A 9334-nucleotide genomic window follows, 5' to 3' on the forward strand; every position below is an offset into this window, starting at 1 on the left:
TCCCCTGCTGTCACTATTTTGATTTTGGTACCCTGTCTATACTTTTATCTGAATTAGGGAAGGGTAGGGAAACAACAAAATGGTGGAGTAAAGGACAAAGGGCGAACCAGTGCAACAGCAATACTCAAACAACAATATGCTGGAAATGATCTGTACAACTTGGGGGGAGATTTGGGAGGGTGGGGGTATTAATGTTTCACAAGAAATGTACTCACTACCTTATGTATGTAACTGTTACCCCTTTGTATACTACCTAGACAATAAAATTATTTTTTAAAAAGATGTTCTCATTACCTTGTTCATGTAACTGTTACCCCTCTGTACAGTATTTTCACAATAAAAAACTTATTTAAAAATAAATACTGATAAGCACAATAAAAAGATCTTCTTTGTAGCTTAGTGGGGATGGCATAACCTTCTAACAAGCTGTTTCCATAATCCTGCAAGTAATAAAGGTCACACAGACCGATCAAAGTGGAGCAAGAACTGACAAATTGGTCAGTTAAACAAATTTAACAAGAAAACAATTTGAGCGTATAAAAGAAAACAACTAACATTTTGTTAAAAAAATCTCCTTCACAAATCAGGATAATTCACAACTATTTTTCTAAGCATTCTAAACTGACTTAAAAATACATCTTGATGATCTGATCTGTATGATGCCATAACATGTAAAATGCCATTACTCTTTTTCACACAGATACTACCAATGAGGGATTTGGGATTTTCACAAATAAAGTATTTGACTGAGAGTACTTTGAAAGTCAGTTGTTAATGCTGCAGATCAGTTCAATACTAAAAACATCCTATGTCCCCAGAGCTTTGTTGTCCTTGGCCTCATTTCCATTACACTTTGTCATCCAAAGTAATTCAAATTAAGAATTTATTCTCACATTGAACCTGAGTCCTGCTCAAGCACACTCTCTAGCTCTGATCTGGCCTGCACTTACTAATATGCTAATATCTTTACCTGATACTTGCTGGGCACTAGGCTCAGTGGGTAAGAACTAGCACTTTAAATATACAGTCAATATGTATTTAAGTTTCTTTTCCTTAATAGCAGACAAAGTTCTTGGAAATATTAGACCATTTTTTAAATTTTTTTTTAGGTAGGATTACTTGAGATTATTTGAGATAATTAGGCTTTCTGGAAAGATTGCCATCATGGAATCAAAAGTAACAGTGCTTAGGTTCCAATCTTTTCAACATTATCTATTAACTACTGATCCTCAGCATTTACTGAAGTTTGAGGTGTATTGGTTTCTTCCTGTTTCAAATAATTGTTCATCCTCACAATGGTGGTAAGATTCATTTGGAGTTGGGAGCTGATAAAGTGATCCATATTTTCTTGTTGTACACTGAGATCTTAAGCATTATTGTTTATTATTCAACATAACCAGAAAGGTTGGAGATGGGGAAAGGACAAAAGGAAAGGGTAAACAAATGAAGAAAGGAAATAGGAATAAAAGTCATAAAATTTAATGCATATTCTACAAAATGAAGAAAACTGAGGTTGGGAGGGATAGGGAAGAAGGATAAAAGAGATGACATCAATCAAAATCCATTGTATTCATAAACTGATTTGTTGGATGATAATTCCTTTGCACATCTACTTCAAGATGATAAAAAATATTTCAAATTTTTACGTATGGATTTTCAAAGGAATATGAAATTATTATTATAATTGTCTTAGCTTTCATTTTTCAAGTTTACTGATTCTGCTTACAGATCTATGCTGATAATCTGTTGTAAGAAGATAGAAAATAACTTGCCTAAAATGATTAACATTGTGTGTTAAATGATAACATTGTGTGTTTTAGATGAATATAATCTATTCACAGGTAATAGTGGATACCAGTGGAAATGCAAATTCTGATTGCCTTTGAGGTTGGGTAAAGAGTGGAAGGCAGACTAGGCGACCAGTGAACTGGGAGTGAATATTATTTTGAAACTCATGGTTCCTTTGTAGAGGCATCAAACTATTCATTTAACTTGTGTTTACTTTTTGGATATTTTGATTACTATCTAAAACAAATTATTTCTGTAAAATGTAAGCACATATAGTGTGTCATACATAGCTTTTTTTTTTTTTTTGTCGGTCATGGGGCTTGAACTCTGGGCTTGGGCGCTGTCCCTCAGGTCTTCAGCTCAAGGTGCGCACTCTACTGCTTGAGCCACAGTGCCACTTCTGGTTTTCTAGTGGTTTATTAGAGCTAAGAGTCTCATGGACTTTCCTGCCCGGGCTGGCTTTGAACCGTCATCCTCAGATCTCAGCCTCCTGAGTAGCTAGGATGACAGGCGTGAGCCACCGGTGGCGGGCATACATAGCATTTTAAATGATTAACTATACATCCAAACCTAAACAAAGTATACTTTCCTCTTAGAAGTCATCAGGCTGAATTATTCCTTGAGAGCAATGTGTGTGTGTGTGTGTGTGTGTGTGTGTGTGTGTGTACTTCTTCCTGCATGTTGGCCCTTTATTAGGTGCTTCAAGCAACAGAACAATATATAGGACATGTATTCTGCCTCTGGAAGCTTCTGATTTGTTGCTAGGTTGTAAATTCATCAAGTATGGACTCTATAGCATTAATTTATATAACCTAACAACACCAATCTGCAATATTCAAATAAGAATCTTGTTTTATCTAATAATATATACCTATTAAGAATATATGAAATAAACCAAGCAATGGAGCTGGAGACTTGACAGAGATCTGAACAAAATATATGGCACATGATTAGCCATAAAGAAAACCTCATGAGTTGCCATCAGAAAGGAAGAAGCTTTATTTAAAAGCTTAAGACACTTGTCATTCTAGTTGTTAGAAAAATATAGACTTTGCTAAAATGAAAAAAATGTGGTCTACTATAATAAACTTTACACAGGTGGGAGAAATCACCCACTTAGATGACAGGATAAATGGAATCTTCTTTGTGAAAGCTTGGATAAGGAAGTCTTCATCCTTTATACATACGTGGCTCAGGGTTCCTGATGGGTAATTGATTCTGACTATAGCAGACAGTGGTTTGCAAATGTAGACAGTTGAGTTCCTTTGGTTCTTAGTGAATTTGGAAGAAAAGAAAGGGAAGCACATAGGTAAATTACCATTAATGTAAATTTACTTAGCTGATCAGGCAACATATTGTTTATGATAAGGTGACATGTAAGGTGATACTAAATGGCTTTTCCATGACTTCTCTGAATTATGAAACTAGTGAGGGGAAATTCTCTATTTCATTAGTCATAATCAGTAGCACCAAAACCAAAACAAAGAAAAAATCATTGACAATGATAGTTATATTCTCTCATGGCCTATTTATAGTACTTGATCATTATTTTTGTATAAATTTATTATTCTTAAATGGTCTTTGCAAAACAAAAACCTGGGACATTTATAAAAACTAATTCAGTTAAGACAGGCATCTCAACTGCAAAAGCCAGCAATTGGGAGGAGACCTCTGGTGTTTTCTTTGTTTGTTCATTTGTTTAATGCTTATGCCACTAGGAAGTTGTAAACAAAGCTTCCTTTGAAACAGAAGATAGCATTATGAAATAAATATTTGGTTTAAATTACTACCAATATCTTTTTATTGAGATTTGGCAAAATGAGCTTATGATTATGATAAAAGTCTAATTCAAAAAGAGTATTATATATATATATAATAACTAGACATGTGGGAGTCAAACAGTGGCATCTTGGTTGAGAATTAAGTTCATGAAAGCAGGATAAAATCTGCATTGATAAGAGAGGAACTATTGAATGTACTTGAAAGTTTGGTCAGTGGGAGGGTGAGGCCATATGCACATTTCGTTGTACTATTTCATAATTTTCTATTTCCCTTGAAGTGATGATATATCTCTCATCTTACGTAGACTCTTCCACTAGTAAAACCAAATTTCCCCCACAAAGTTTTGCACATGTTTTAAATGTTCCAGGTTCTAGAGATAATTTACTCAACATTCAAAACATGCTGAGGTGTTACATTTTCCCTACATCGTGAATAATAATAGATGTGTAGGTGTATGTGTGCTTGATAAACAGTAGACAGAAAATTTTACTAATATAGGCACATAGGGAAATTAATGTTAATGTACCGAGTTGAAAGAACTATTCTATATGATAAAGCGATATATAAGGTCATACTTAAATGGATTGTCCATCTATATGTGTATATTATATATATATATATATATATATGTTTTTGTGTATTTGTACACATATACCTCTCTGCATGCATACCTATGTATTTCTATATGTATTTCTCTCTATATATGTGAACACTCGTTTCAGCATGCAGAAAGAGATCTGTTAAGCTTTTGTTCTTGTTCCCTGTTATCTGGTTAATAGAGAGGTTTGTGTGGCGGAAAAGATTTGTAAATGACACTTCATAGATGGTATATGTAGGGTAATGCCCAAGCAGGAGCTGGCAGCTCAAGCACAGGGAGGTGAAGACACTGGTCTGCACAGCAGCTTCTACTACCAGCCCTCGGGGCATTCACCCTGTGCTCAGCAAACAACTGTCAATAACAAAGTGAGTATTGAAGTTTGTACTTGTATTAAATTAATGCTAATAAATTGAATATTTTATTTTTGGCTACTAGGATAACATTAGCCCTTAGCCAAGCATTTGTGGTTCTTTGTTTTTGTTTTCTTTTTCCTTTTGAGTACAGCTGTAGACTATTTGGATTCAGGAAATGTTGTGGTTATGTTTTGCAGTCTTGATATTCAGGGTGGATTGTAAAATGTACATTTTTGTGAGATTTCAAAGATTAAGATTATTTTTATAATATTTATCGATTTAAAGGGACTACTGCATAAAGTAACTTGGAATAAATATTTTACATTACTTAAAAATAAGTCTATCAAGTCATATTTAACAAAAAATGTGCATAAAATATATTAGCTAGTCAAGTATAATGCAACTAAATTCCTTTTTTTTTTTCTTTTAGTCTGTCATGAGGCTTAAACTCTGGGCCTGGGTGCTGTCCCTCAGCTCAAGGCTCAAGGCTAGTGCTCTACCACTTGAGTCACAGCACCACTTCTGGATTTCTGGTGATTTATTAAAGATAAGAATCTCATGGACTTTTCCTGCCTGGGCTGGCTTTGAACCATGATCCTTAGATCTTGGCCTCCTGAGTAGTGAGGATTACAAGCGTGAACCACTGGCACCTTGAGCAACTAAATTCTTAAGTGACCAAATAATATGTTATATTGGTGACTGTCTTTCTGAGCCAGGTATTGATTGTATAACAACAGCATGGTTTTAAATATCATATCTTTTCTCATGAACAATTCATTTCACATCTCTTTCTGCATTTCTGCATCTGCCAAATTGGAAAAATAATGCATCAAGTCACTGAGACTTAAACACAGATTTTTTTTTTTTTGTCGGTCATGGGGCTTGAACTCTGGGCCTGGGCACTGTCCCTCAGCTCTTCAGCTCAAGGCAAGCGCTCTACCACTTGAGCTACAGCACCACTTCCGGTTTTCTGGTGGTTTATTGGAGATAGGAGTCTCATGGTCTCTCCTGCCCGGGCTGGCTTTGAACCGCGATCCTCAGATCTCAGCCTCCTGAGTAGCTAGGATTACAGGCGTGAGCCACCAGCGCCCGGCTTTAAACACAGATTTTATTTTAAAATCTTATGTTAAATTAATCATTGTATTGACGTGTTTAAAACAAGACTCAGAATTGATGTCAGTAAAATACCTACTTATTCTTAAGAACACTAAAGAGTGATAAATTGAGAAATCTGATAAACTATGAGGCCATAAATGAAGGATAACCAACTTAATAATACTATTGGCCTTGCTATCTCTTTGATGCTTTATATACAATAATATTTAAAAACCCCTTTTTTTTAAATCATGACTGTTCCTTTGGTACTCTGAAATTTTCAACTATCTTGTCTTGCTCATGTTAATTATCCATAAAAATGGCTGTGATATATTTTCTTCCATTAGAAAGAATCCAATTTTATTTTGAAAATCACTCCCCCCAAATACAATTTTCTGCTTGTGTTGTAGCTGTGATGTGTAGCAGTAACAATTCTGGTACTTGCATTTTAGTCAATCATCTTCTCTGATACATGACCATAAACAACCAAAAAAACATGTTTGTTCTCGATAACTTTTCACTGAAATATGTAAGACAGGTGCTTTTCAATTACTGGCATATTTTAATGAATAGTGAAAACATAAATAACTTTGTCATTCTTTATCTAAACTATCAAAATCAACATTTACTTTTAATACACTTTTAATTTTTTTAATTTAAAGATGTAACATTTATATCTTTTAATATAATATTTTAAGCCTTATGTATTCATATGTAAGTTAGAATTCTTTATTTTGGCAGGAGTGTGTAGGGAGGTATTCAGACAAGAGGCTTAAACTCAGGGTCTGTTCACTGTTCCTGAGCTTTTTTGCTAAAAGCTAGCACTCTACCACTTTGAACCACAGTGTCACATCCGGTTTTCTGGTGGTTAATTGGAGGTAAGAGTCTCATGGACTTTCCTGCCAGGCTGGATTTGAATTGTAATCCTCAGATCTTATCCTCCTGAACAGCTAGGATTATGGGTGTGAACCATCAGTGCCTGATTTATAATTTCTTTTGTTATTCATTCATAGGAATGGAATGACTGACTATGTAATGGAAGTCTCTTAGGTCACTAAGAGATATTGGTTACCCATGTATTTGATGTAGTTTAAGTCAACAGAGGTGGATTACAGCTCTGAAACAAAACTTCTCTTAAGGATGACGTTCTCCCCCAGCTGTCACATACTTAAAATGTCTCATTTTGGATAAAGCTCACTTATTAGAATGTGTGTTTTCTTTTTGACTAACCATGTGCAAGCAAAGGTCACAACAGGGCACCTTCCTATTTGCTAGCAGTCCTTTTTCTTGTACTCATTGAAATCAGAGGAATGATTAAAGTTTCAACAGTTGAAAATTATTCATTAATTAGAACTGGAAGCAAGAAGCCATGAAGTACAGGTGATAACCATAAATCAGAACAATTAGTCTGTCTAGAAAAGCAACATGATCAGATCAGAGTCATCATACCAGCTGCTCATTTAATCTGGAGTTACAATGTTTTCAACTTATTTTTTTTGAGATAATGCTACACAGGGGTTTGAATCTGTCAAATATACATCCTTCAAAATTATTTATTACTTCAGAGAAATGTTGGCATATTGGTTGTTATTTTCATAGAAATGTTTTCAATTTGAATAAAAAAAACCCTGTCATACCAAATGTGACATTGTATAATTATAATGTCACATTTTTAACAGATAAATATCACACTAAATTGAACTAGTGCAAAAATATTATTTTTATTAAGACTTCTAGGAGTTGGAGGTATGGTTCAGTTGGTAGAGTCCTAGCAATAGCATCAGGTACCAAGTTCAAATAAAAAAAAGACATATTTACACAGATAAATTTACTATGCAAATATTGCTATATTGTTACAATATTTTACTTGAAATGCTTTAAGCTCCTACATATAAGTGGAATTATTTTATAATAAAAGCAATTTTACTATTACTCTGTAATACTATTTGAAACTTCTTTTATCAGAGATTCTGGTAGAGTTCACATAGTAAAATAAGGCTTTTAATTTTTCAAAGAATGAACAATTGTAATATACAGAAAATATCAATGCTGCTATTACATTGTTAAATTAGCACTGTTTCTATCTGTATTTTATCACCCATTACTTCTAGAGTTAGATTTTCTAGGACTTAGGAAAAGCATATGAAACTGAAATCTTTCTCTCACAACACGACATATTTTGACAGAAAATGAGATGTTCATGTATTCATGTAAGGATGAAGAGCAATTCTTTTAAAACAATAAACAAGTGAAAGATCACAATATTTCAAAATCAGAATTCAATATGTGATACTGAACTGTAATCTTATATAGTACATGCGTTTCCCATCATCATTATAAATAATATTATTTTTCAATTTATCTAAGTTTTGGCATTTATTATTAAAATTTTGAGTATTTTTTGGGCTGTGTCTCCAATCGTTGGAATTTAAAGACCAAATAAAACATGATTTAAACAGCAAGAAGCCCACGATATACAGATTGTTGATGTACACAAATATTATAATTTTGGGTGTTAATAACAAAAGAAAACTGTGTTAAAAGGGCTACTCACCATAGCTAAGATATGGAACCAACCCAGATGCCGCTCAATAGATGAATGGATCAAAAAAATGTGACACACACACACACACACACACACACATATATAAAGGGATTCTATGCTTCCATAAGAAAGACTGACATCACCCCATATGTTAGGAAATGGAAAGACTTGGAAAAAATCATATTAAGTGAAGTAAGCCAAACCCAAAGAGACATAGGTCCCATGGTTTCTCTTATTTGCACTAATTAGTGTACATCTAGGATAATCTGAGCAGATGAGCAGAATAGCTCAATAGCTATGTCCATATGACCATAGAAAATGATGTTATGCAAAGTGAACTCCAAGACATGGACACAGAGGTTTTTCTTTGTTGTTGTGTGTTTAATGTACTATGTAATTTTTGTTTCTTCTTTTGCATGTTTTTATTGTAAAACTGCTGTACAGAGGGGGTTACAGTTATATGAGCAAAGTAATGAGTATGTTTTGTTCCCCCTGTGGAACATCCCCTGTTGTCACTGTATTTGATTTTGGTACCCTAGAACTGTATATACATTTATTTGAATTAGAGAAGGGAAGGGGAACAACAGAATGGTGAGACAAAGGACAGGGGGAAACCAACACAATAGCAACATACATTAGACAATATGTTGGCAATGATCTGTACAACTTGGGGGAAGTAGGGGAAGGGAAAGTAGGAGAAAATTGAGGGAAAAGGTAACAAGTTTGACAAGAATTGTACTTATTACCTTACTTAGGTAACTAACCCCTCTGTACATCACCTTGACAATAATGTATATATATATATATATATATATATATATATATATATATATATATGAATATGATACTGGGGGACTGGGGGACAGGCTGAATGAGCACAGGGAGGAAGGCGTGAGTCTTCCAAGGGAAGCCAGTAAAACTTTCTTTTCTTTTTCTTTGGGTCCCATCGTGGGGCCTGAACTCGGCCTGGGCACTGTCCCTCCGCTCTTCAGCTCAAGGCTAGCACTCTACCACTTGAGCCACAGCACCACTTCCGGCTTTTTTCTTTTTGCTTATGTGGTGCTGAGGAATTGAACCCAGGGTCTCAGGCATGCAAGGCAAGTGCTCTACCACTGAGCCACCTTCCCAGCCCCCACAGGTAACATTTTTAATGACAGAAAAGATTTTCATAAA

This window comes from Dipodomys ordii, unplaced genomic scaffold, assembly GCF_000151885.1.
Source record: "Dipodomys ordii isolate 6190 unplaced genomic scaffold, Dord_2.0 Scaffold93, whole genome shotgun sequence".
NCBI classification, from domain to species: Eukaryota; Metazoa; Chordata; class Mammalia; order Rodentia; family Heteromyidae; genus Dipodomys; species Dipodomys ordii.